Genomic DNA, 26924 nt, shown 5'->3' on the forward strand with positions numbered 1-26924 from the left:
ACTGTATGAGTACCAACAAAAGACTGACTTTAATTTCCCAGGGATGACTACATTAATAACAACGCCATAATATCTATTACAATAAAGCATATTAACAAGTGACTTGGACAAGACATTGTATGAATGTAGGGCCTGTATATACAAAATAAAGGAGAGAAAAGCATTACATAACTTACTGTAAGTTTCCAACTGTTTAAAGAATTAATAAAATACTTGTTTCAAAAAAATATATAAAAATAATGAAAAATATTATACTTTAGACATATAATTTGTCATTATACATAAGGCAGTGCAAGTGGCACTGTGGCTTAGTTGGTTAAAGCGTCTGTCTAGTAAACAGGAGATCCTGAGTTCAAATCACAGCAGTGCCTTTGCTTGATACCTTTTTATCACACCAGTATGTAGTTTTTTGTTGATGCATAACAAAATAAGATGTGTAAAACCTTTATCTGCTTTCACTTTGGCACATTTGGTCACCAATGTAAAAAAGTTTAAAGATGCCATCCATGTCAGAAGATGACAAACAACAAAACTTCACCCTATTTCAATATAAGTTAATTTGCAGAAATATGCCTATGTTAAGGTAAATATATGAATTTTTACAAAATAGCCTTCATCATATTGGGTAACTGCAAAATTAATTTGGAGTACAGTCAAAAGAGAATAACACAGGAAGTGTTAAAATGTCTGTAAAAAGGTAAGTTTCCCAAGGTACAGTAATTTGAGAGTCAGTTTAGTCATCATAGCTAGAGAATCATTGACATTTAACCCATATTTATTTCCATAACATCCTTAAAATTGTGTTAGGAAAATACTTCTTGATGAAAAGCTAAAATTCTCTTGAAAAAGCATAAATAAAGAATGTTCACCGTAATTCTGACTTTTTAAAACAGAGTTCTTAATTTTACTACATGTTTTTGTTTTCTGAATATCAAAAATTAATTGACATTTATTCCCATGTAGCATTACTTACAGAGAAATCAATAAAAGTGCTAAAAAAATATATTAGAAAATTACTTTGACAAGATATTTTAAGAATGTAGGTCCTGTAAATCATGAATGAAAAGAGAGAACACAACTTTCTATTTATACTCTAAATTTCCACCGGTTTGAAAAATTGATGAAGCAATAGTTATAAGAATGTCAAAAATTGTTACCAAATAGCATATCTTAGATATATCATTTTTCTTTGTGAAGCTGTTGAGCATCATGTGGTGCTGTGGCTTAGTTGGTTAAAGCGCCTGTCTCGTAAACAGGAGATCCTGAGTTCAAATCTCAGCAGTGCCTTTCATTTATTTTCATCATCTCAGAACATAGTTTGTTGTTAATTCATCACAAAAAGACACGTGAATGCTTCAGCAGCCTTTACCCTTTCTCACATGTTCAGTAAAATGTACCACATTTCTAGATACAGTCCAAATCAGAAACACAAAAAAATGCAATATTCCCCTTTTTTAATATCAGTTTTTTTGTAGAAGTAAATTGATGCCAAGGTAACTAGAAAAGAATTCCAGAAATTGGCAATATTCATGTCTGAGCAATCTCCAGAAACAATATGGTGTCCAGTCAGAGGAAATGTTTAAACAAAAGTCAGTAACAATGTGAGTTTCTCAAGATAAATGGATAGACAATTTAGTCATCAGAGTTTGGAGAGCAATAGAAAATAATGGATTATGTATTACTTAACATAAACAATATTGTGTTAGGAAAGAAATTCCAGAAATCAATCTTTCCATTTATTGAGCAAGCTTCCAGATAAAATGTTAACATTAATTCTATCATTGAGATCTCATTTTTTCATTTCACGACTACTTTTTAACTGTATGAGTACCAACAAAAGACTGACTTTAATTTCCCAGGGATGACTACATTAATAACAAAGCCATAATATCTATTACAATAAAGCATATTAACAAGTGACTTGGACAAGACATTGTATGAATGTAGGGCCTGTATATACAAAATAAAGGAGAGAAAAGCATTACATAACTTACTGTAAGTTTCCAACTGTTTAAAGAATTAATAAAATACTTGTTTCAAAAAAATATATAAAAATAATAAAAAATATTATACTTTAGACATATAATTTGTCATTATACATAAGGCAGTGCAAGTGGCACTGTGGCTTAGTTGGTTAAAGCGTCTGTCTAGTAAACAGGAGATCCTGAGTTCAAATCACAGCAGTGCCTTTGCTTGATACCTTTTTATCACACCAGTATGTAGTTTTTTGTTGATGCATAACAAAATAAGATGTGTAAAACCTTTATCTGCTTTCACTTTGGCACATTTGGTCACCAATGTAAAAAAGTTTAAAGATGCCATCCATGTCAGAAGATGACAAACAACAAAACTTCACCCTATTTCAATATAAGTTAATTTGCAGAAATATGCCTATGTTAAGGTAAATATATGAATTTTTACAAAATAGCCTTCATCATATTGGGTAACTGCAAAATTAATTTGGAGTACAGTCAAAAGAGAATAACACAGGAAGTGTTAAAATGTCTGTAAAAAAGTAAGTTTCCCAAGGTACAGTAATTTGAGAGTCAGTTTAGTCATCATAGCTAGAGAATCATTGACATTTAACCCATATTTATTTCCATAACATCCTTAAAATTGTGTTAGGAAAATACTTCTTGATGAAAAGCTAAAATTCTCTTGAAAAAGCATAAATAAAGAATGTTCACCATAATTCTGACTTTTTAAAACAGAGTTCTTAATTTTACTACATGTTTTTGTTTTCTGAATATCAAAAATTAATTGACATTTATTCCCATGTAGCATTACTTACAGAGAAATCAATAAAAGTGCTAAAAAATATATATTAGAAAATTACTTTGACAAGATATTTTAAGAATGTAGGTCCTGTAAATCATGAATGAAAAGAGAGAACACAACTTTCTATTTATACTCTAAATTTCCACCGGTTTGAAAAATTGATGAAGCAATAGTTATAAGAATGTCAAAAATTGTTACCAAATAGCATATCTTAGATATATCATTTTTCTTTGTGAAGCTTTTGAGCATCATGTGGTGCTGTGGCTTAGTTGGTTAAAGCGCCTGTCTCGTAAACAGGAGATCCTGAGTTCAAATCTCAGCAGTGCCTTTCATTTATTTTCATCATCTCAGAACATAGTTTGCTGTTAATTCATCACAAAAAGACACGTGAATGCTTCAGCAGCTTTTACCCTTTCTCACATGTTCAGTAAAATGTTCCACATTTCTAGATACAGTCCAAATCAGAAAACACAAAAAAATGCAATATTCCCCTTTTTTAATATCAGTTTTTTTGTAGAAGTAAATTGATGCCAAGGTAACTAGAAAAGAATTCCAGAAGTTGGCAATATTCATGTCTGAGCAATCTCCAGAAACAATATGGTGTCCAGTCAGAGGAAATGTTTAAACAAAAGTCAGTAACAATGTGAGTTTCTCAAGATAAATGGATAGACAATTTAGTCATCAGAGTTTGGAGAGCAATAGAAAATAATGGATTATGTATTACTTAACATAAACAATATTGTGTTAGGAAAGAAATTCCAGAAATCAATTTTTCCATTTATTGAGCAAGCTTCCAGATAAAATGTTAACATTAATTCTATCATTGAGATCTCATTTTTTCATTTCACGACTACTTTTTAACTGTATGAGTACCAACAAAAGACTGACTTTAATTTCCCAGGGATGACTACATTAATAACAACGCCATAATATCTATTACAATAAAGCATATTAACAAGTGACTTGGACAAGACATTGTATGAATGTAGGGCCTGTATATACAAAATAAAGGAGAGAAAAGCATTACATAACTTACTGTAAGTTTCCAACTGTTTAAAGAATTAATAAAATACTTGTTTCAAAAAAATATATAAAAATAATGAAAAATATTATACTTTAGACATATAATTTGTCATTATACATAAGGCAGTGCAAGTGGCACTGTGGCTTAGTTGGTTAAAGCGTCTGTCTAGTAAACAGGAGATCCTGAGTTCAAATCACAGCAGTGCCTTTGCTTGATACCTTTTTATCACACCAGTATGTAGTTTTTTGTTGATGCATAACAAAATAAGATGTGTAAAACCTTTATCTGCTTTCACTTTGGCACATTTGGTCACCAATGTAAAAAAGTTTAAAGATGCCATCCATGTCAGAAGATGACAAACAACAAAACTTCACCCTATTTCAATATAAGTTAATTTGCAGAAATATGCCTATGTTAAGGTAAATATATGAATTTTTACAAAATAGCCTTCATCATATTGGGTAACTGCAAAATTAATTTGGAGTACAGTCAAAAGAGAATAACACAGGAAGTGTTAAAATGTCTGTAAAAAGGTAAGTTTCCCAAGGTACAGTAATTTGAGAGTCAGTTTAGTCATCATAGCTAGAGAATCATTGACATTTAACCCATATTTATTTCCATAACATCCTTAAAATTGTGTTAGGAAAATACTTCTTGATGAAAAGCTAAAATTCTCTTGAAAAAGCATAAATAAAGAATGTTCACCGTAATTCTGACTTTTTAAAACAGAGTTCTTAATTTTACTACATGTTTTTGTTTTCTGAATATCAAAAATTAATTGACATTTATTCCCATGTAGCATTACTTACAGAGAAATCAATAAAAGTGCTAAAAAAATATATTAGAAAATTACTTTGACAAGATATTTTAAGAATGTAGGTCCTGTAAATCATGAATGAAAAGAGAGAACACAACTTTCTATTTATACTCTAAATTTCCACCGGTTTGAAAAATTGATGAAGCAATAGTTATAAGAATGTCAAAAATTGTTACCAAATAGCATATCTTAGATATATCATTTTTCTTTGTGAAGCTGTTGAGCATCATGTGGTGCTGTGGCTTAGTTGGTTAAAGCGCCTGTCTCGTAAACAGGAGATCCTGAGTTCAAATCTCAGCAGTGCCTTTCATTTATTTTCATCATCTCAGAACATAGTTTGTTGTTAATTCATCACAAAAAGACACGTGAATGCTTCAGCAGCCTTTACCCTTTCTCACATGTTCAGTAAAATGTACCACATTTCTAGATACAGTCCAAATCAGAAACACAAAAAAATGCAATATTCCCCTTTTTTAATATCAGTTTTTTTGTAGAAGTAAATTGATGCCAAGGTAACTAGAAAAGAATTCCAGAAATTGGCAATATTCATGTCTGAGCAATCTCCAGAAACAATATGGTGTCCAGTCAGAGGAAATGTTTAAACAAAAGTCAGTAACAATGTGAGTTTCTCAAGATAAATGGATAGACAATTTAGTCATCAGAGTTTGGAGAGCAATAGAAAATAATGGATTATGTATTACTTAACATAAACAATATTGTGTTAGGAAAGAAATTCCAGAAATCAATCTTTCCATTTATTGAGCAAGCTTCCAGATAAAATGTTAACATTAATTCTATCATTGAGATCTCATTTTTTCATTTCACGACTACTTTTTAACTGTATGAGTACCAACAAAAGACTGACTTTAATTTCCCAGGGATGACTACATTAATAACAAAGCCATAATATCTATTACAATAAAGCATATTAACAAGTGACTTGGACAAGACATTGTATGAATGTAGGGCCTGTATATACAAAATAAAGGAGAGAAAAGCATTACATAACTTACTGTAAGTTTCCAACTGTTTAAAGAATTAATAAAATACTTGTTTCAAAAAAATATATAAAAATAATAAAAAATATTATACTTTAGACATATAATTTGTCATTATACATAAGGCAGTGCAAGTGGCACTGTGGCTTAGTTGGTTAAAGCGTCTGTCTAGTAAACAGGAGATCCTGAGTTCAAATCACAGCAGTGCCTTTGCTTGATACCTTTTTATCACACCAGTATGTAGTTTTTTGTTGATGCATAACAAAATAAGATGTGTAAAACCTTTATCTGCTTTCACTTTGGCACATTTGGTCACCAATGTAAAAAAGTTTAAAGATGCCATCCATGTCAGAAGATGACAAACAACAAAACTTCACCCTATTTCAATATAAGTTAATTTGCAGAAATATGCCTATGTTAAGGTAAATATATGAATTTTTACAAAATAGCCTTCATCATATTGGGTAACTGCAAAATTAATTTGGAGTACAGTCAAAAGAGAATAACACAGGAAGTGTTAAAATGTCTGTAAAAAAGTAAGTTTCCCAAGGTACAGTAATTTGAGAGTCAGTTTAGTCATCATAGCTAGAGAATCATTGACATTTAACCCATATTTATTTCCATAACATCCTTAAAATTGTGTTAGGAAAATACTTCTTGATGAAAAGCTAAAATTCTCTTGAAAAAGCATAAATAAAGAATGTTCACCATAATTCTGACTTTTTAAAACAGAGTTCTTAATTTTACTACATGTTTTTGTTTTCTGAATATCAAAAATTAATTGACATTTATTCCCATGTAGCATTACTTACAGAGAAATTAATAAAAGTGCTAAAAAAATATATTAGAAAATTACTTTGACAAGATATTTTAAGAATGTAGGTCCTGTAAATAATGAATGAAAAGAGAGAACACAACTTTCTATTTATACTCTAAATTTCCACCGGTTTGAATAATTTATGAAGCAATAGTTATAAGAATGTCAAAAATTGTTGCCAAATAGCATATCTTAGATATATAATTTTTCTTTGTGAAGATTTTGAACATCATGTGGTGCTGTGGCTTAGTTGGTTAAAGCGCCTGTCTCGTAAACAGGAGATCCTGAGTTCAAATCTCAGCAGTGCCTTTCATTTATTTTCATCATCTCAGAACATAGTTTGTTGTTAATTCATCACAAAAAGACACGTGAATGCTTCAGCAGCCTTTACCCTTTCTCACATGTTCAGTAAAATGTACCACATTTCTAGATACAGTCCAAATCAGAAACACAAAAAAATGCAATATTCCCCTTTTTAAATATCAGTTTTTTTGTAGAAGTAAATTGATGCCAAGGTAACTAGAAAAGAATTCCAGAAATTGGCAATATTCATGTCTGAGCAATCTCCAGAAACAATATGGTGTCCAGTCAGAGGAAATGTTTAAACAAAAGTCAGTAACAATGTGAGTTTCTCAAGATAAATGGATATACAATTTAGTCATCAGAGTTTGGAGAGCAATAGAAAATAATGGATTATGTATTACTTAACATAAACAATATTGTGTTAGGAAAGAAATTCCAGAAATCAATCTTTCCATTTATTGAGCAAGCTTCCAGATAAAATGTTAACATTAATTCTATCATTGAGATCTCATTTTTTCATTTCACGACTACTTTTTAACTGTATGAGTACCAACAAAAGACTGACTTTAATTTCCCAGGGATGACTACATTAATAACAACGCCATAATATCTATTACAATAAAGCATATTAACAAGTGACTTGGACAAGACATTGTATGAATGTAGGGCCTGTATATACAAAATAAAGGAGAGAAAAGCATTACATAACTTACTCTAAGTTTCCAACTGTGTAAAGAATTAATAAAATACTTGTTTCAAAAAAATATATAAAAATAATAAAAAATATTATACTTTAGACATATAATTTGTCATTATACATAAGGCAGTGCAAGTGGCACTGTGGCTTAGTTGGTTAAACCCCCTTTCTAGTAAACATGAGATCCTGAGTTCAAATCACAGCAGTGCCTTTGCTTGATACCTTTTTATCACACCAGTATGTAGTTTTTTGTTGATGCATAACAAAATAAGATGTGTAAAACCTTTATCTGCTTTCACTTTGGCACATTTGGTCACCAATGCAAAAAAGTTTAAAGATGCCATCCATGTCAGAAGATGACAAACAACAAAACTTCACCCTATTTCAATATAAGTTAATTTGCAGAAATATGCCTATGTTAAGGTAAATATATGAATTTTTACAAAATAGCCTTCATCATATTGGGTAACTGCAAAATTAATTTGGAGTACAGTCAAAAGAGAATAACACAGGAAGTGTTAAAATGTCTGTAAAAAAGTAAGTTTCCCAAGGTACAGTAATTTGAGAGTCAGTTTAGTCATCATAGCTAGAGAATCATTGACATTTAACCCATATTTATTTCCATAACATCCTTAAAATTGTGTTAGGAAAATACTTCTTGATGAAAAGCTAAAATTCTCTTGAAAAAGCATAAATAAAGAATGTTCACCATAATTCTGACTTTTTAAAACAGAGTTCTTAATTTTACTACATGTTTTTGTTTTCTGAATAGCAAAAATCAATTGATATTTATTCCCATGTAGCATTACTTACAGAGAAATCAATAAAAGTGCTAAAAAAATATATTAGAAAATTACTTTGACAAGATATTTTAAGAATGTAGGTCCTGTAAATCATGAATGAAAAGAGAGAACACAACTTTCTATTTATACTCTAAATTTCCACCGGTTTGAAAAATTGATGAAGCAATAGTTATAAGAATGTCAAAAATTGTTACCAAATAGCATATCTTAGATATATCATTTTTCTTTGTGAAGCTTTTGAGCATCATGTGGTGCTGTGGCTTAGTTGGTTAAAGCGCCTGTCTTGTAAACAGGAGATCCTGAGTTCAAATCTCAGCAGTGCCTTTCATTTATTTTCATCATCTCAGAACATAGTTTGCTGTTAATTCATCACAAAAAGACACGTGAATGCTTCAGCAGCTTTTACCCTTTCTCACATGTTCAGTAAAATGTACCACATTTCTAGATACAGTCCAAATCAGAAAACACAAAAAAATGCAATATTCCCCTTTTTTAATATCAGTTTTTTTGTAGAAGTAAATTGATGCCAAGGTAACTAGAAAAGAATTCCAGAAGTTGGCAATATTCATGTCTGAGCAATCTCCAGAAACAATATAGTGTCCAGTCAGAGGAAATGTTTAAACAAAAGTCAGTAACAATGTGAGTTTCTCAAGATAAATGGATAGACAATTTAGTCATCAGAGTTTGGAGAGCAATAGAAAATAATGGATTATGTATTACTTAACATAAACAATATTGTGTTAGGAAAGAAATTCCAGAAATCAATCTTTCCATTTATTGAGCAAGCTTCCAGATAAAATGTTAACATTAATTCTATCATTGAGATCTCATTTTTTCATTTCACGACTACTTTTTAACTGTATGAGTACCAACAAAAGACTGACTTTAATTTCCCAGGGATGACTACATTAATAACAACGCCATAATATCTATTACAATAAAGCATATTAACAAGTGACTTGGACAAGACATTGTATGAATGTAGGGCCTGTATATACAAAATAAAGGAGAGAAAAGCATTACATAACTTACTGTAAGTTTCCAACTGTTTAAAGAATTAATAAAATACTTGTTTCAAAAAAATATATAAAAATAATGAAAAATATTATACTTTAGACATATAATTTGTCATTATACATAAGGCAGTGCAAGTGGCACTGTGGCTTAGTTGGTTAAAGCGTCTGTCTAGTAAACAGGAGATCCTGAGTTCAAATCACAGCAGTGCCTTTGCTTGATACCTTTTTATCACACCAGTATGTCGTTTTTTGTTGATGCATAACAAAATAAGATGTGTAAAACCTTTATCTGCTTTCACTTTGGCACATTTGGTCACCAATGTAAAAAAGTTTAAAGATGCCATCCATGTCAGAAGATGACAAACAACAAAACTTCACCCTATTTCAATATAAGTTAATTTGCAGAAATATGCCTATGTTAAGGTAAATATATGAATTTTTACAAAATAGCCTTCATCATATTGGGTAACTGCAAAATTAATTTGGAGTACAGTCAAAAGAGAATAACACAGGAAGTGTTAAAATGTCTGTAAAAAGATAAGTTTCCCAAGGTACAGTAATTTGAGAGTCAGTTTAGTCATCATAGCTAGAGAATCATTGACATTTAACCCATATTTATTTCCATAACATCCTTAAAATTGTGTTAGGAAAATACTTCTTGATGAAAAGCTAAAATTCTCTTGAAAAAGCATAAATAAAGAATGTTCACCATAATTCTGACTTTTTAAAACAGAGTTCTTAATTTTACTACATGTTTTTGTTTTTGTTTTCTGAATATCAAAAATTAATTGACATTTATTCCCGTGTAGCATTACTTACAGAGAAATCAATAAAAGTGCTAAAAAAATATATTAGAAAATTACTTTGACAAGATATTTTAAGAATGTAGGTCCTGTAAATCATGAATGAAAAAAGAGAACACAACTTTCTATTTATACTCTAAATTTCCACCGGTTTGAAAAATTGATGAAGCAATAGTTATAAGAATGTCAAAAATTGTTACCAAATAGCATATCTTAGATATATCATTTTTCTTTGTGAAGCTTTTGAGCATCATGTGGTGCTGTGGCTTAGTTGGTTAAAGCGCTTGTCTCGTAAACAGGAGATCCTGAGTTCAAATCTCAGCAGTGCCTTTCATTTATTTTCATCATCTCAGAACATAGTTTGCTGTTAATTCATCACAAAAAGACACGTGAATGCTTCAGCAGCCTTTACCCTTTCTCACATGTTCAGTAAAATGTACCACATTTCTAGATACAGTCCAAATCAGAAACACAAAAAAATGCAATATTCCCCTTTTTTAATATCAGTTTTTTTGTAGAAGTAAATTGATGCCAAGGTAACTAGAAAAGAATTCCAGAAATTGGCAATATTCATGTCTGAGCAATCTCCAGAAACAATATGGTGTCTAGTCAGAAGAAATGTTTAAACAAAAGTCAGTAACAATGTGAGTTTCTCAAGATAAATGGATAGACAATTTAGTCATCAGAGTTTGGAGAGCAATAGAAAATAATGGATTATGTATTACTTAACATAAACAATATTGTGTTAGGAAAGAAATTCCAGAAATCAATCTTTCCATTTATTGAGCAAGCTTCCAGATAAAATGTTAACATTAATTCTATCATTGAGATCTCATTTTTTCATTTCACGACTACTTTTTAACTGTATGAGTACCAACAAAAGACTGACTTTAATTTCCCAGGGATGACTACATTAATAACAACGCCATAATATCTATTACAATAAAGCATATTAACAAGTGACTTGGACAAGACATTGTATGAATGTAGGGCCTGTATATACAAAATAAAGGAGAGAAAAGCATTACATAACTTACTGTAAGTTTCCAACTGTTTAAAGAATTAATAAAATACTTGTTTCAAAAAAATATATAAAAATAATAAAAAATATTATACTTTAGACATATAATTTGTCATTATACATAAGGCAGTGCAAGTGGCACTGTGGCTTAGTTGGTTAAAGCGTCTGTCTAGTAAACAGGAGATCCTGAGTTCAAATCACAGCAGTGCCTTTGCTTGATACCTTTTTATCACACCAGTATGTAGTTTTTTGTTGATGCATAACAAAATAAGATGTGTAAAACCTTTATCTGCTTTCACTTTGGCACATTTGGTCACCAATGTAAAAAAGTTTAAAGATGCCATCCATGTCAGAAGATGACAAACAACAAAACTTCACCCTATTTCAATATAAGTTAATTTGCAGAAATATGCCTATGTTAAGGTAAATATATGAATTTTTACAAAATAGCCTTCATCATATTGGGTAACTGCAAAATTAATTTGGAGTACAGTCAAAAGAGAATAACACAGGAAGTGTTAAAATGTCTGTAAAAAAAGTAAGTTTCCCAAGGTACAGTAATTTGAGAGTCAGTTTAGTCATCATAGCTAGAGAATCATTGACATTTAACCAATATTTATTTCCATAACATCCTTAAAATTGTGTTAGGAAAATACTTCTTGATGAAAAGCTAAAATTCTCTTGAAAAAGCATAAATAGAGAATGTTCACCATAATTCTGACTTTTTAAAACAGAGTTCTTAATTTTACTACATGTTTTTGTTTTCTGAATATCAAAAATCAATTGACATTTATTCCCATGTAGCATTACTTACAGAGAAATCAATAAAAGTGCTAAAAAAAATATATTAGAAAATTACTTTGACAAGATATTTTAAGAATGTAGGTCCTGTAAATCATGAATGAAAAGAGAGAACACAACTTTCTATTTATACTCTAAATTTCCACCGGTTTGAAAAATTGATGAAGCAATAGTTATAAGAATGTCAAAAATTGTTGCCAAATAGCATATCTTAGATATATCATTTTTCTTTGTGAAGCTTTTGAGCATCATGTGGTGCTGTGGCTTAGTTGGTTAAAGCACCTGTCTCGTAAACAGGAGATCCTGAGTTCAGATCTCAGCAGTGCCTTTCATTTATTTTCATCATCTCAGAACATAGTTTGTTGTTAATTCATCACAAAAAACACGTGAATGCTTCAGCAGCCTTTACCCTTTCTCACATGTTCAGTAAAATGTACCACATTTCTAGATACAGTCCAAATCAGAAACACAAAAAAATGCAATATTCCCCTTTTTAAATATCAGTTTTTTTGTAGAAGTAAATTGATGCCAAGGTAACTAGAAAAGAATTCCAGAAATTGGCAATATTCATGTCTGAGCAATCTCCAGAAACAATATGGTGTCCAGTCAGAGAAAATGTTTAAACAAAAGTCAGTAACAATGTGAGTTTCTCAAGATAAATGGATATACAATTTAGTCATCAGAGTTTGGAGAGCAATAGAAAATAATGGATTATGTATTACTTAACATAAACAATATTGTGTTAGGAAAGAAATTCCAGAAATCAATCTTTCCATTTATTGAGCAAGCTTCCAGATAAAATGTTAACATTAATTCTATCATTGAGATCTCATTTTTTCATTTCACGACTACTTTTTAACTGTATGAGTACCAACAAAAGACTGACTTTAATTTCCCAGGGATGACTACATTAATAACAACGCCATAATATCTATTACAATAAAGCATATTAACAAGTGACTTGGACAAGACATTGTATGAATGTAGGGCCTGTATATACAAAATAAAGGAGAGAAAAGCATTACATAACTTACTGTAAGTTTCCAACTGTTTAAAGAATTAATAAAATACTTGTTTCAAAAAAAATATATAAAAATAATAAAAAATATTATACTTTAGACATATAATTTGTCATTATACATAAGGCAGTGCAAGTGGCACTGTGGCTTAGTTGGTTAAAGCGCCTGTCTAGTAAACAGGAGATCCTGAGTTCAAATCACAGCAGTGCCTTTGCTTGATACCTTTTTATCACACCAGTATGTAGTTTTTTGTTGATGCATAATAAAATAAGATGTGTAAAACCTTTATCTGCTTTCACTTTGGCACATTTGGTCACCAATGTAAAAAAGTTTAAAGATGCCATCCATGTCAGAAGATGACAAACAACAAAACTTCACCCTATTTCAATATAAGTTAATTTGTAGAAATATGCCTATGTTAAGGTAAATATATGAATTTTTACAAAATAGCCTTCATCATATTGGGTAACTGCAAAATTAATTTGGAGTACAGTCAAAAGAGAATAACACAGGAAGTGTTAAAATGTCTGTAAAAAGGTAAGTTTCCCAAGGTACAGTAATTTGAGAGTCAGTTTAGTCATCATAGCTAGAGAATCATTGACATTTAACCCATATTTATTTCCATAACATCCTTAAAATTGTGTTAGGAAAATACTTCTTGATGAAAAGCTAAAATTCTCTTGAAAAAGCATAAATAAAGAATGTTCACCGTAATTCTGACTTTTTAAAACAGAGTTCTTAATTTTACTACATGTTTTTGTTTTCTGAATATCAAAAATTAATTGACATTTATTCCCATGTAGCATTACTTACAGAGAAATCAATAAAAGTGCTAAAAAAATATATTAGAAAATTACTTTGACAAGATATTTTAAGAATGTAGGTCCTGTAAATCATGAATGAAAAGAGAGAACACAACTTTCTATTTATACTCTAAATTTCCACCGGTTTGAAAAATTGATGAAGCAATAGTTATAAGAATGTCAAAAATTGTTACCAAATAGCATATCTTAGATATATCATTTTTCTTTGTGAAGTTGTTGAGCATCTTGTGGTGCTGTGGCTTAGTTGGTTAAAGCGCCTGTCTCGTAAACAGGAGATCCTGAGTTCAAATCTCAGCAGTGCCTTTCATTTATTTTCATCATCTCAGAACATAGTTTGTTGTTAATTCATCACAAAAAGACACGTGAATGCTTCAGCAGCCTTTACCCTTTCTCACATGTTCAGTAAAATGTACCACATTTCTAGATACAGTCCAAATCAGAAACACAAAAAAATGCAATATTCCCCTTTTTAAATATCAGTTTTTTTGTAGAAGTAAATTGATGCCAAGGTAACTAGAAAAGAATTCCAGAAATTGGCAATATTCATGTCTGAGCAATCTCCAGAAACAATATGGTGTCCAGTCAGAGGAAATGTTTAAACAAAAGTCAGTAACAATGTGATTTTCTCAAGATAAATGGATATACAATTTAGTCATCAGAGTTTGGAGAGCAATAGAAAATAATGGATTATGTATTACTTAACATAAACAATATTGTGTTAGGAAAGAAATTCCAGAAATCAATCTTTCCATTTATTGAGCAAGCTTCCAGATAAAATGTTAACATTAATTCTATCATTGAGATCTCATTTTTTCATTTCACGACTACTTTTTAACTGTATGAGTACCAACAAAAGACTGACTTTAATTTCCCAGGGATGACTACATTAATAACAACGCCATAATATCTATTACAATAAAGCATATTAACAAGTGACTTGGACAAGACATTGTTTGAATGTAGGGCCTGTATATACAAAATAAAGGAGAGAAAAGCATTACATAACTTACTGTAAGTTTCCAACTGTTTAAAGAATTAATAAAATACTTGTTTCAAAAAAATATATAAAAATAATAAAAAATATTATACTTTAGACATATAATTTGTCATTATACATAAAGCAGTGCAAGTGGCACTGTGGCTTAGTTGGTTAAACCCCCTTTCTAGTAAACAGGAGATCCTGAGTTCAAATCACAGCAGTGCCTTTGCTTGATACCTTTTTATCACACCAGTATGTAGTTTTTTGTTGATGCATAACAAAATAAGATGTGTAAAACCTTTATCTGCTTTCACTTTGGCACATTTGGTCACCAATGCAAAAAAGTTTAAAGATGCCATCCATGTCAGAAGATGACAAACAACAAAACTTCACCCTATTTCAATATAAGTTAATTTGCAGAAATATGCCTATGTTAAGGTAAATATATGAATTTTTACAAAATAGCCTTCATCATATTGGGTAACTGCAAAATTAATTTGGAGTACAGTCAAAAGAGAATAACACAGGAAGTGTTAAAATGTCTGTAAAAAAGTAAGTTTCCCAAGGTACAGTAATTTGAGAGTCAGTTTAGTCATCATAGCTAGAGAATCATTGACATTTAACCCATATTTATTTCCATAACATCCTTAAAATTGTGTTAGGAAAATACTTCTTGATGAAAAGCTAAAATTCTCTTGAAAAAGCATAAATAAAGAATGTTCACCATAATTCTGACTTTTTAAAACAGAGTTCTTCATTTTACTACATGTTTTTGTTTTCTGAATATCAAAAATTAATTGACATTTATTCCCATGTAGCATTACTTACAGAGAAATTAATAAAAGTGCTAAAAAAATATATTAGAAAATTACTTTGACAAGATATTTTAAGAATGTAGGTCCTGTAAATAATGAATGAAAAGAGAGAACACAACTTTCTATTTATACTCTAAATTTCCACCGGTTTGAATAATTTATGAAGCAATAGTTATAAGAATGACAAAAATTGTTGCCAAATAGCATATCTTAGATATATAATTTTTCTTTGTGAAGATTTTGAGCATCATGTGGTGATGTGGCTTAGTTGGTTAAAGCGCCTGTCTCGTAAACAGGAGATCCTGAGTTCAAATCTCAGCAGTGCCTTTCATTTATTTTCATCATCTCAGAACATAGTTTGTTGTTAATTCATCACAAAAAGACACGTGAATGCTTCAGCAGCTTTTACCCTTTCTCACATGTTCAGTAAAATGTACCACATTTCTAGATACAGTCCAAATCAGAAACACAAAAAAATGCAATATTCCCCTTTTTTAATATCAGTTTTTTTGTAGAAGTAAATTGATGCCAAGGTAACTAGAAAAGAATTCCAGAAATTGGCAATATTCATGTCTGAGCAATCTCCAGAAACAATATGGTGTCCAGTCAGAGGAAATGTTTAAACAAAAGTCAGTAACAATGTGAGTTTCTCAAGATAAATGGATATACAATTTAGTCATCAGAGTTTGGAGAGCAATAGAAAATAATGGATTATGTATTACTTAACATAAACAATATTGTGTTAGGAAAGAAATTCCAGAAATCAATCTTTCCATTTATTGAGCAAGCTTCCAGATAAAATGTTAACATTAATTCTATCATTGAGATCTCATTTTTTCATTTCACGACTACTTTTTAACTGTATGAGTACCAACAAAAGACTGACTTTAATTTCCCAGGGATGACTACATTAATAACAACGCCATAATATCTATTACAATAAAGCATATTAACAAGTGACTTGGACAAGACATTGTATGAATGTAGGGCCTGTATATACAAAATAAAGGAGAGAAAAGCATTACATAACTTACTGTAAGTTTCCAACTGTTTAAAGAATTAATAAAATACTTGTTTCAAAAAAATATATAAAAATAATAAAAAATATTATACTTTAGACATATAATTTGTCATTATACATAAGGCAGTGCAAGTGGCACTGTGGCTTAGTTGGTTAAAGCGCCTGTCTAGTAAACAGGAGATCCTGAGTTCAAATCACAGCAGTACCTTTGCTTGATACCTTTTTATCACACCAGTATGTCGTTTTTTGTTGATGCATAACAAAATAAGATGTGTAAAACCTTTATCTGCTTTCACTTTGGCACATTTGGTCACCAATGTAAAAAAGTTTAAAGATGCCATCCATGTCAGAAGATGACAAACAACAAAACTTCACCCTATTTCAATATAAGTTAATTTGTAGAAATATGCCTATGTTAAGGTAAATATATGAATTTTTACAAAATAGCCTTCATCATATTGGGTAACTGCAAAATTAATTTGGAGTACAGTCAAAAGAGAATAACACAGGAAGTGTTAAAATGTCTGTAAAAAAGTAAGTTTCCCAAGGTACAGTAATTTGAGAGTCAGTTTAGTCATCATAGCTAGAGAATCATTGACATTTAACCCATATTTATTTCCATAACATCCTTAAAATTGTGTTAGGAAAATACTTCTTGATGAAAAGCTAAAATTCTCTTGAAAAAGCATAAATAAAGAATGCTTACCATAATTCTGACTTTTTAAAACAGAGTTCTTAATTTTACTACATGTTTTTGTTTTCTGAATATCAAAAATCAATTGACATTTATTCCCATGTAGCATTACTTACAGAGAAATCAATAAAAGTGCTAAAAAAATATATTAGAAAATTACTTTGACAAGATATTTTAAGAATGTAGGTCCTGTAAATCAAGAATGAAAAGAGAGAACACAACTTTCTATTTATACTCTAAATTTCCACCGGTTTGAAAAATTGATAAAGCAATAGTTATATGAATGTCAAAAATTGTTGCCAAATAGCATATCTTAGATATATAATTTTTCTTTGTGAAGCTTTTGAGCATCATGTGGTGCTGTGGCTTAGTTGGTTAAAGCGCCTGTCTCGTAAACAGGAGATCCTGAGTTCAAATCTCAGCAGTGCCTTTCATTTATTTTCATCATCTCAGAACATAGTTTGTTGTTAATTCATCACAAAAAGACACGTGAATTCTTCAGCAGCCTTTACCCTTTCTCACATGTTCAGTAAAATGTACCACATTTCTAGATACAGTCCAAATCAGAAAACACAAAAAAATGCAATATTCCCCTTTTTTAATATCAGTTTTTTTGTAGAAGTAAATTGATGCCAAGGTAACTAGAAAAGAATTCCAGAAGTTGGCAATATTCATGTCTGAGCAATCTCCAGAAACAATATGGTGTCCAGTCAGAGGAAATGTTTAAACAAAAGTCAGTAACAATGTGAGTTTCTCAAGATAAATGGATAGACAATTTAGTCATCAGAGTTTGGAGAGCAATAGAAAATAATGGATTATGTATTACTTAACATAAACAATATTGTGTTAGGAAAGAAATTCCAGAAATCAATCTTTCCATTTATTGAGCAAGCTTCCAGATAAAATGTTAACATTAATTCTATCATTGAGATCTCATTTTTTCATTTCACGACTACTTTTTAACTGTATGAGTACCAACAAAAGACTGACTTTAATTTCCCAGGGATGACTACATTAATAACAACGCCATAATATCTATTACAATAAAGCATATTAACAAGTGACTTGGACAAGACATTGTATGAATGTAGGGCCTGTATATACAAAATAAAGGAGAGAAAAGCATTACATAACTTACTGTAAGTTTCCAACTGTTTAAAGAATTAATAAAATACTTGTTTCAAAAAAATATATAAAAATAATGAAAAATATTATACTTTAGACATATAATTTGTCATTATACATAAGGCAGTGCAAGTGGCACAGTGGCTTAGTTGGTTAAAGCGTCTGTCTAGTAAACAGGAGATCCTGAGTTCAAATCACAGCAGTGCCTTTGCTTGATACCTTTTTATCACACCAGTATGTAGTTTTTTGTTGATGCATAACAAAATAAGATGTGTAAAACCTTTATCTGCTTTCACTTTGGCACATTTGGTCACCAATGTAAAAAAGTTTAAAGATGCCATCCATGTCAGAAGATGACAAACAACAAAACTTCACCCTATTTCAATATAAGTTAATTTGCAGAAATATGCCTATGTTAAGGTAAATATATGAATTTTTACAAAATAGCCTTCATCATATTGGGTAACTGCAAAATTAATTTGGAGTACAGTCAAAAGAGAATAACACAGGAAGTGTTAAAATGTCTGTAAAAAAGTAAGTTTCCCAAGGTACAGTAATTTGAGAGTCAGTTTAGTCATCATAGCTAGAGAATCATTGACATTTAACCCATATTTATTTCCATAACATCCTTAAAATTGTGTTAGGAAAATACTTCTTGATGAAAAGCTAAAATTCTCTTGAAAAAGCATAAATAAAGAATGTTCACCATAATTCTGACTTTTTAAAACAGAGTTCTTAATTTTACTACATGTTTTTGTTTTCTGAATATCAAAAATTAATTGACATTTATTCCCATGTAGCATTACTTACAGAGAAATTAATAAAAGTGCTAAAAAAATATATTAGAAAATTACTTTGACAAGATATTTTAAGAATGTAGGTCCTGTAAATAATGAATGAAAAGAGAGAACACAACTTTCTATTTATACTCTAAATTTCCACCGGTTTGAATAATTTATGAAGCAATAGTTATAAGAATGTCAAAAATTGTTGCCAAATAGCATATCTTAGATATATAATTTTTCTTTGTGAAGATTTTGAGCATCATGTGGTGCTGTGGCTTAGTTGGTTAAAGCGCCTGTCTCGTAAACAGGAGATCCTGAGTTCAAATCTCAGCAGTGCCTTTCATTTATTTTCATCATCTCAGAACATAGTTTGTTGTTAATTCATCACAAAAAGACACGTGAATGCTTCAGCAGCTTTTACCCTTTCTCACATGTTCAGTAAAATGTACCACATTTCTAGATACAGTCCAAATCAGAAACACAAAAAAATGCAATATTCCCCTTTTTTAATATCAGTTTTTTTGTAGGAGTAAATTGATGCCAAGGTAACTAGAAAAGAATTCCAGAAATTGGCAATATTCATGTCTGAGCAATCTCCAGAAACAATATGGTGTCCAGTCAGAGGAAATGTTTAAACAAAAGTCAGTAACAATGTGAGTTTCTCAAGATAAATGGATATACAATTTAGTCATCAGAGTTTGGAGAGCAATAGAAAATAATGGATTATGTATTACTTAACATAAACAATATTGTGTTAGGAAAGAAATTCCAGAAATCAATCTTTCCATTTATTGAGCAAGCTTCCAGATAAAATGTTAACATTAATTCTATCATTGAGATCTCATTTTTTCATTTCACGACTACTTTTTAACTGTATGAGTACCAACAAAAGACTGACTTTAATTTCCCAGGGATGACTACATTAATAACAACGCCATAATATCTATTACAATAAAGCATATTAACAAGTGACTTGGACAAGACATTGTATGAATGTAGGGCCTGTATATACAAAATAAAGGAGAGAAAAGCATTACATAACTTACTGTAAGTTTCCAACTGTTTAAAGAATTAATAAAATACTTGTTTCAAAAAAATATATAAAAATAATGAAAAATATTATACTTTAGACATATAATTTGTCATTATACATAAGGCAGTGCAAGTGGCACAGTGGCTTAGTTGGTTAAAGCGTCTGTCTAGTAAACAGGAGATCCTGAGTTCAAATCACAGCAGTGCCTTTGCTTGATACCTTTTTATCACACCAGTATGTAGTTTTTTGTTGATGCATAACAAAATAAGATGTGTAAAACCTTTATCTGCTTTCACTTTGGCACATTTGGTCACCAATGTAAAAAAGTTTAAAGATGCCATCCATGTCAGAAGATGACAAACAACAAAACTTCACCCTATTTCAATATAAGTTAATTTGCAGAAATATGCCTATGTTAAGGTAAATATATGAATTTTTACAAAATAGCCTTCATCATATTGGGTAACTGCAAAATTAATTTGGAGTACAGTCAAAAGAGAATAACACAGGAAGTGTTAAAATGTCTGTAAAAAAGTAAGTTTCCCAAGGTACAGTAATTTGAGAGTCAGTTTAGTCATCATAGCTAGAGAATCATTGACATTTAACCCATATTTATTTCCATAACATCCTTAAAATTGTGTTAGGAAAATACTTCTTGATGAAAAGCTAAAATTCTCTTGAAAAAGCATAAATAAAGAATGTTCACCATAATTCTGACTTTTTAAAACAGAGTTCTTAATTTTACTACATGTTTTTGTTTTCTGAATATCAAAAATTAATTGACATTTATTCCCATGTAGCATTACTTACAGAGAAATTAATAAAAGTGCTAAAAAAATATATTAGAAAATTACTTTGACAAGATATTTTAAGAATGTAGGTCCTGTAAATAATGAATGAAAAGAGAGAACACAACTTTCTATTTATACTCTAAATTTCCACCGGTTTGAATAATTTATGAAGCAATAGTTATAAGAATGTCAAAAATTGTTGCCAAATAGCATATCTTAGATATATAATTTTTCTTTGTGAAGATTTTGAGCATCATGTGGTGCTGTGGCTTAGTTGGTTAAAGCGCCTGTCTCGTAAACAGGAGATCCTGAGTTCAAATCTCAGCAGTGCCTTTCATTTATTTTCATCATCTCAGAACATAGTTTGTTGTTAATTCATCACAAAAAGACACGTGAATGCTTCAGCAGCTTTTACCCTTTCTCACATGTTCAGTAAAATGTACCACATTTCTAGATACAGTCCAAATCAGAAACACAAAAAAATGCAATATTCCCCTTTTTTAATATCAGTTTTTTTGTAGGAGTAAATTGATGCCAAGGTAACTAGAAAAGAATTCCAGAAATTGGCAATATTCATGTCTGAGCAATCTCCAGAAACAATATGGTGTCCAGTCAGAGGAAATGTTTAAACAAAAGTCAGTAACAATGTGAGTTTCTCAAGATAAATGGATATACAATTTAGTCATCAGAGTTTGGAGAGCAATAGAAAATAATGGATTATGTATTACTTAACATAAACAATATTGTGTTAGGAAAGAAATTCCAGAAATCAATCTTTCCATTTATTGAGCAAGCTTCCAGATAAAATGTTAACATTAATTCTATCATTGAGATCTCATTTTTTCATTTCACGACTACTTTTTAACTGTATGAGTACCAACAAAAGACTGACTTTAATTTCCCAGGGATGACTACATTAATAACAACGCCATAATATCTATTACAATAAAGCATATTAACAAGTGACTTGGACAAGACATTGTATGAATGTAGGGCCTGTATATACAAAATAAAGGAGAGAAAAGCATTACATAACTTACTGTAAGTTTCCAACTGTTTAAAGAATTAATAAAATACTTGTTTCAAAAAAATATATAAAAATAATAAAAAATATTATACTTTAGACATATAATTTGTCATTATACATAAGGCAGTGCAAGTGGCACTGTGGCTTAGTTGGTTAAAGCGCCTGTCTAGTAAACAGGAGATCCTGAGTTCAAATCACAGCAGTACCTTTGCTTGATACCTTTTTATCACACCAGTATGTCGTTTTTTGTTGATGCATAACAAAATAAGATGTGTAAAACCTTTATCTGCTTTCACTTTGGCACATTTGGTCACCAATGTAAAAAAGTTTAAAGATGCCATCCATGTCAGAAGATGACAAACAACAAAACTTCACCCTATTTCAATATAAGTTAATTTGTAGAAATATGCCTATGTTAAGGTAAATATATGAATTTTTACAAAATAGCCTTCATCATATTGGGTAACTGCAAAATTAATTTGGAGTACAGTCAAAAGAGAATAACACAGGAAGTGTTAAAATGTCTGTAAAAAAGTAAGTTTCCCAAGGTACAGTAATTTGAGAGTCAGTTTAGTCATCATAGCTAGAGAATCATTGACATTTAACCCATATTTATTTCCATAACATCCTTAAAATTGTGTTAGGAAAATACTTCTTGATGAAAAGCTAAAATTATCTTGAAAAAGCATAAATAAAGAATGTTCACCATAATTCTGACTTTTTAAAACAGAGTTCTTAATTTTACTACATGTTTTTGTTTTCTGAATATCAAAAATTAATTGACATTTATTCCCGTGTAGCATTACTTACAGAGAAATCAATAAAAGTGCTAAAAAAGTATATTAGAAAATTACTTTGACAAGATATTTTAAGAATGTAGGTCCTGTAAATCATGAATGAAAAGAGAGAACACAACTTTCTATTTATACTCTAAATTTCCACCGGTTTGAAAAATTGATGAAGCAATAGTTATAAGAATGACAAAAATTGTTACCAAATAGCATATCTTAGATATATCATTTTTCTTTGTGAAGCTTTTGAGCATCATGTGGTGCTGTGGCTTAGTTGGTTAAAGCGCCTGTCTCGTAAACAGGAGATCCTGAGTTCAAATCTCAGCAGTGCCTTTCATTTATTTTCATCATCTCAGAACATAGTTTGTTGTTAATTCATCACAAAAAGACACGTGAATGCTTCAGCAGCCTTTACCCTTTCTCACATGTTCAGTAAAATGTACCACATTTCTAGATACAGTCCAAATCAGAAAACACAAAAAAATGCAATATTCCCCTTTTTTAATATCAGTTTTTTTGTAGAAGTAAATTGATGCCAAGGTAACTAGTAAAGAATTCCAGAAATTGGCAATATTCATGTCTGAGCAATCTCCAGAAACAATATGGTGTCCAGTCAGAGGAAATGTTTAAACAAAAGTCAGTAACAATGTGAGTTTCTAAAGATAAATGGATAGACAATTTAGTCATTAGAGTTTGGAGAGCAATAGAAAATAATGGATTCTGTATTACTTAACATAAACAATATTGTGTTAGGAAAGAAATTCCAGAAATCAATCTTTCCATTTATTGAGCAAGCTTCCAGATAAAATGTTAACATTAATTCTATCATTGAGATCTAATTTTTTCATTTCACGACTACTTTTTAACTGTATGAGTACCAACAAAAGACTGACTTTAATTTCCCAGGGATGACTACATTAATAACAACGCCATAATATCTATTACAATAAAGCATATTAACAAGTGACTTGGACAAGACATTGTATGAATGTAGGGCCTGTATATACAAAATAAAGGAGAGAAAAGCATTACATAACTTACTGTAAGTTTCCAACTGTTTAAAGAATTAATAAAATACTTGTTTCAAAAAAATATATAAAAATAATAAAAAATATTATACTTTAGACATATAATTTGTCATTATACATAAGGCAGTGCAAGTGGCACTGTGGCTTAGTTGGTTAAAGTGCCTGTCTAGTAAACAGGAGATCCTGAGTTCAAATCACAGCAGTGCCTTTGCTTGATACCTGTTTATCACACCAGTATGTCGTTTTTTGTTGATGCATAACAAAATAAGATGTGTAAAACCTTTATCTGCTTTCACTTTGGCACATTTGGTCACCAATGTAAAAAAGTTTAAAGATGCCATCCATGTCAGAAGATGACAAACAACAAAACTTCACCCTATTTCAATATAAGTTAATTTGTAGAAATATGCCTATGTTAAGGTAAATATATGAATTTTTACAAAATAGCCTTCATCATATTGGGTAACTGCAAAATTAATTTGGAGTACAGTCAAAAGAGAATAACACAGGAAGTGTTAAAATGTCTGTAAAAAAGTAAGTTTCCCAAGGTACAGTAATTTGAGAGTCAGTTTAGTCATCATAGCTAGAGAATCATTGACATTTAACCCATATTTATTTCCATAACATCCTTAAAATTGTGTTAGGAAAATACTTCTTGATGAAAAGCTAAAATTATCTTGAAAAAGCATAAATAAAGAATGTTCACCATAATTCTGACTTTTTAAAACAGAGTTCTTAATTTTACTACATGTTTTTGTTTTCTGAATATCAAAAATTAATTGACATTTATTCCCATGTAGCATTACTTACAGAGAAATCAATAAAAGTGCTAAAAAATATATTAGAAAATTACTTTGACAAGATATTTTAAGAATGTAGGTCCTGTAAATCATGACTAAAAAGAGAGAACACAACTTTCTATTTATACTCTAAATTTCCAATGGTTTGAAAAATTGATGAAGCAATAGTTATAAGAATGTCAAAAATTGTTACCAAATAGCATATCTTAGATATATAATTTTTCTTTGTGAAGCTTTTGAGCATCATGTGGTGCTGTGGCTTAGTTGGTTAAAGCGCCTGTCTCGTAAACAGGAGATCCTGAGTTCAAATCTCAGCAGTGCCTTTCATTTATTTTCATCATCTCAGAACATAGTTTGTTGTTAATTCATCACAAAAAGACACGTGAATTCTTCAGCAGCCTTTACCCTTTCTCACATGTTCAGTAAAATGTACCACATTTCTAGATACAGTCCAAATCAGAAAACACAAAAAAATGCAATATTCCCCTTTTTTAATATCAGTTTTTTTGTAGAAGTAAATTGATGCCAAGGTAACTAGAAAAGAATTCCAGAAATTGGCAATATTCATGTCTGAGCAATCTCCAGAAACAATATGGTGTCCACTCAGAGGAAATGTTTAAACAAAAGTCAGTAACAATGTGAGTTTCTCAAGATAAATGGATAGACAATTTAGTCATCAGAGTTTGGAGAGCAATAGAAAATAATGGATTCTGTATTACTTAACATAAACAATATTGTGTTAGGAAAGAAATTCCAGAAATCAATCTTTCCATTTATTGAGCAAGCTTCCAGATAAAATGTTAACATTAATTCTATCATTGAGATCTCATTTTTTCATTTCACGACTACTTTTTAACTGTATGAGTACCAACAAAAGACTGACTTTAATTTCCCAGGGATGACTACATTAATAACAACGCCATAATATCTATTACAATAAAGCATATTAACAAGTGACTTGGACAAGACATTGTATGAATGTAGGGCCTGTATATACAAAATAAAGGAGAGAAAAGCATTACATAACTTACTGTAAGTTTCCAACTGTTTAAAGAATTAATAAAATACTTGTTTCAAAAAAATATATAAAAATAATAAAAAATATTATACTTTAGACATATAATTTGTCATTATACATAAGGCAGTGCAAGTGGCACTGTGGCTTAGTTGGTTAAAGCGCCTGTCTAGTAAACAGGAGATCCTGAGTTCAAATCACAGCAGTACCTTTGCTTGATACCTTTTTATCACACCAGTATGTCGTTTTTTGTTGATGCATAACAAAATAAGATGTGTAAAACCTTTATCTGCTTTCACTTTGGCACATTTGGTCACCAATGTAAAAAAGTTTAAAGATGCCATCCATGTCAGAAGATGACAAACAACAAAACTTCACCCTATTTCAATATAAGTTAATTTGTAGAAATATGCCTATGTTAAGGTAAATATATGAATTTTTATAAAATAGCCTTCATCATATTGGGTAACTGCAAAATTAATTTGGAGTACAGTCAAAAGAGAATAACACAGGAAGTGTTAAAATGTCTGTAAAAAAGTAAGTTTCCCAAGGTACAGTAATTTGAGAGTCAGTTTAGTCATCATAGCTAGAGAATCATTGACATTTAACCCATATTTATTTCCATAACATCCTTAAAATTGTGTTAGGAAAATACTTCTTGATGAAAAGCTAAAATTCTCTTGAAAAAGCATAAATAAAGAATGTTCACCATAATTCTGTGTTTTTAAAACAGAGTTCTTAATTTTACTACATGTTTTTGTTTTCTGAATATCAAAAATCAATTGACATTTATTCCCATGTAGCATTACTTACAGAGAAATCAATAAAAGTGCTAAAAAAATATATTAGAAAATTACTTTGACAAGATATTTTAAGAATGTAGGTCCTGTAAATCATGAATGAAAAGAGAGAACACAACTTTCTATTTATACTCTAAATTTCCACCGGTTTGAAAAATTGATAAAGCAATAGTTATATGAATGTCAAAAATTGTTGCCAAATAGCATATCTTAGATATATAATTTTTCTTTGTGAAGCTATTGAGCATCATGTGGTGCTGTGGCTTAGTTGGTTAAAGCGCCTGTCTCGTAAACAGGAGATCCTGAGTTCAAATCTCAGCAGTGCCTTTCATTTATTTTCATCATCTCAGAACATAGTTTGTTGTTAATTCATCACAAAAAGACACGTGAATACTTCAGCAGCCTTTACCCTTTCTCACATGTTCAGTAAAATGTACCACATTTCTAGATACAGTCCAAATCAGAAACACAAAAAAATGCAATATTCCCCTTTTTTAAT

The 26924-nt window shown here is 30.3% G+C and overlaps 28 non-coding genes across 28 annotated transcripts; all 28 read left to right on the plus strand.

Annotated features, from left to right (window-relative positions):
* Positions 1-297: 297 nt before the first annotated feature.
* TRNAT-AGU (transfer RNA threonine (anticodon AGU)) lies at positions 298-371 on the plus strand. Its single transcript has one exon. It is a non-coding gene; the product is annotated as a tRNA-Thr (tRNA).
* Positions 372-1213: 842 nt separating this feature from the next.
* On the plus strand, positions 1214-1287 carry TRNAT-CGU (transfer RNA threonine (anticodon CGU)). Its single transcript has one exon. It is a non-coding gene; the product is annotated as a tRNA-Thr (tRNA).
* An 828-nt stretch (positions 1288-2115) lies between these two features.
* Positions 2116-2189, plus strand: TRNAT-AGU (transfer RNA threonine (anticodon AGU)). The gene has a single exon. It is a non-coding gene; the product is annotated as a tRNA-Thr (tRNA).
* Positions 2190-3032: 843 nt separating this feature from the next.
* Positions 3033-3106, plus strand: TRNAT-CGU (transfer RNA threonine (anticodon CGU)). The gene has a single exon. It is a non-coding gene; the product is annotated as a tRNA-Thr (tRNA).
* An 829-nt stretch (positions 3107-3935) lies between these two features.
* TRNAT-AGU (transfer RNA threonine (anticodon AGU)) lies at positions 3936-4009 on the plus strand. The gene has a single exon. It is a non-coding gene; the product is annotated as a tRNA-Thr (tRNA).
* An 842-nt stretch (positions 4010-4851) lies between these two features.
* TRNAT-CGU (transfer RNA threonine (anticodon CGU)) lies at positions 4852-4925 on the plus strand. Its single transcript has one exon. It is a non-coding gene; the product is annotated as a tRNA-Thr (tRNA).
* An 828-nt stretch (positions 4926-5753) lies between these two features.
* Positions 5754-5827, plus strand: TRNAT-AGU (transfer RNA threonine (anticodon AGU)). The gene has a single exon. It is a non-coding gene; the product is annotated as a tRNA-Thr (tRNA).
* An 842-nt stretch (positions 5828-6669) lies between these two features.
* On the plus strand, positions 6670-6743 carry TRNAT-CGU (transfer RNA threonine (anticodon CGU)). The gene has a single exon. It is a non-coding gene; the product is annotated as a tRNA-Thr (tRNA).
* Positions 6744-8487: 1744 nt separating this feature from the next.
* TRNAT-UGU (transfer RNA threonine (anticodon UGU)) lies at positions 8488-8561 on the plus strand. Its single transcript has one exon. It is a non-coding gene; the product is annotated as a tRNA-Thr (tRNA).
* Positions 8562-9390: 829 nt separating this feature from the next.
* On the plus strand, positions 9391-9464 carry TRNAT-AGU (transfer RNA threonine (anticodon AGU)). The gene has a single exon. It is a non-coding gene; the product is annotated as a tRNA-Thr (tRNA).
* Positions 9465-10312: 848 nt separating this feature from the next.
* Positions 10313-10386, plus strand: TRNAT-CGU (transfer RNA threonine (anticodon CGU)). The gene has a single exon. It is a non-coding gene; the product is annotated as a tRNA-Thr (tRNA).
* An 828-nt stretch (positions 10387-11214) lies between these two features.
* TRNAT-AGU (transfer RNA threonine (anticodon AGU)) lies at positions 11215-11288 on the plus strand. The gene has a single exon. It is a non-coding gene; the product is annotated as a tRNA-Thr (tRNA).
* An 844-nt stretch (positions 11289-12132) lies between these two features.
* Positions 12133-12206, plus strand: TRNAT-CGU (transfer RNA threonine (anticodon CGU)). Its single transcript has one exon. It is a non-coding gene; the product is annotated as a tRNA-Thr (tRNA).
* Positions 12207-13034: 828 nt separating this feature from the next.
* TRNAT-AGU (transfer RNA threonine (anticodon AGU)) lies at positions 13035-13108 on the plus strand. Its single transcript has one exon. It is a non-coding gene; the product is annotated as a tRNA-Thr (tRNA).
* Positions 13109-13950: 842 nt separating this feature from the next.
* On the plus strand, positions 13951-14024 carry TRNAT-CGU (transfer RNA threonine (anticodon CGU)). Its single transcript has one exon. It is a non-coding gene; the product is annotated as a tRNA-Thr (tRNA).
* Positions 14025-15768: 1744 nt separating this feature from the next.
* On the plus strand, positions 15769-15842 carry TRNAT-CGU (transfer RNA threonine (anticodon CGU)). The gene has a single exon. It is a non-coding gene; the product is annotated as a tRNA-Thr (tRNA).
* An 828-nt stretch (positions 15843-16670) lies between these two features.
* Positions 16671-16744, plus strand: TRNAT-AGU (transfer RNA threonine (anticodon AGU)). The gene has a single exon. It is a non-coding gene; the product is annotated as a tRNA-Thr (tRNA).
* An 842-nt stretch (positions 16745-17586) lies between these two features.
* TRNAT-CGU (transfer RNA threonine (anticodon CGU)) lies at positions 17587-17660 on the plus strand. The gene has a single exon. It is a non-coding gene; the product is annotated as a tRNA-Thr (tRNA).
* Positions 17661-18489: 829 nt separating this feature from the next.
* TRNAT-AGU (transfer RNA threonine (anticodon AGU)) lies at positions 18490-18563 on the plus strand. Its single transcript has one exon. It is a non-coding gene; the product is annotated as a tRNA-Thr (tRNA).
* An 842-nt stretch (positions 18564-19405) lies between these two features.
* Positions 19406-19479, plus strand: TRNAT-CGU (transfer RNA threonine (anticodon CGU)). Its single transcript has one exon. It is a non-coding gene; the product is annotated as a tRNA-Thr (tRNA).
* Positions 19480-20307: 828 nt separating this feature from the next.
* Positions 20308-20381, plus strand: TRNAT-AGU (transfer RNA threonine (anticodon AGU)). The gene has a single exon. It is a non-coding gene; the product is annotated as a tRNA-Thr (tRNA).
* Positions 20382-21223: 842 nt separating this feature from the next.
* Positions 21224-21297, plus strand: TRNAT-CGU (transfer RNA threonine (anticodon CGU)). Its single transcript has one exon. It is a non-coding gene; the product is annotated as a tRNA-Thr (tRNA).
* An 828-nt stretch (positions 21298-22125) lies between these two features.
* On the plus strand, positions 22126-22199 carry TRNAT-AGU (transfer RNA threonine (anticodon AGU)). Its single transcript has one exon. It is a non-coding gene; the product is annotated as a tRNA-Thr (tRNA).
* An 842-nt stretch (positions 22200-23041) lies between these two features.
* On the plus strand, positions 23042-23115 carry TRNAT-CGU (transfer RNA threonine (anticodon CGU)). Its single transcript has one exon. It is a non-coding gene; the product is annotated as a tRNA-Thr (tRNA).
* Positions 23116-23944: 829 nt separating this feature from the next.
* On the plus strand, positions 23945-24018 carry TRNAT-AGU (transfer RNA threonine (anticodon AGU)). Its single transcript has one exon. It is a non-coding gene; the product is annotated as a tRNA-Thr (tRNA).
* An 841-nt stretch (positions 24019-24859) lies between these two features.
* On the plus strand, positions 24860-24933 carry TRNAT-CGU (transfer RNA threonine (anticodon CGU)). Its single transcript has one exon. It is a non-coding gene; the product is annotated as a tRNA-Thr (tRNA).
* Positions 24934-25762: 829 nt separating this feature from the next.
* Positions 25763-25836, plus strand: TRNAT-AGU (transfer RNA threonine (anticodon AGU)). The gene has a single exon. It is a non-coding gene; the product is annotated as a tRNA-Thr (tRNA).
* An 842-nt stretch (positions 25837-26678) lies between these two features.
* Positions 26679-26752, plus strand: TRNAT-CGU (transfer RNA threonine (anticodon CGU)). Its single transcript has one exon. It is a non-coding gene; the product is annotated as a tRNA-Thr (tRNA).
* Positions 26753-26924: the final 172 nt, after the last annotated feature.

This window comes from Pseudophryne corroboree, chromosome 11 (genome assembly GCF_028390025.1).
Source record: "Pseudophryne corroboree isolate aPseCor3 chromosome 11, aPseCor3.hap2, whole genome shotgun sequence".
NCBI lineage: Eukaryota > Metazoa > Chordata > Amphibia > Anura > Myobatrachidae > Pseudophryne > Pseudophryne corroboree.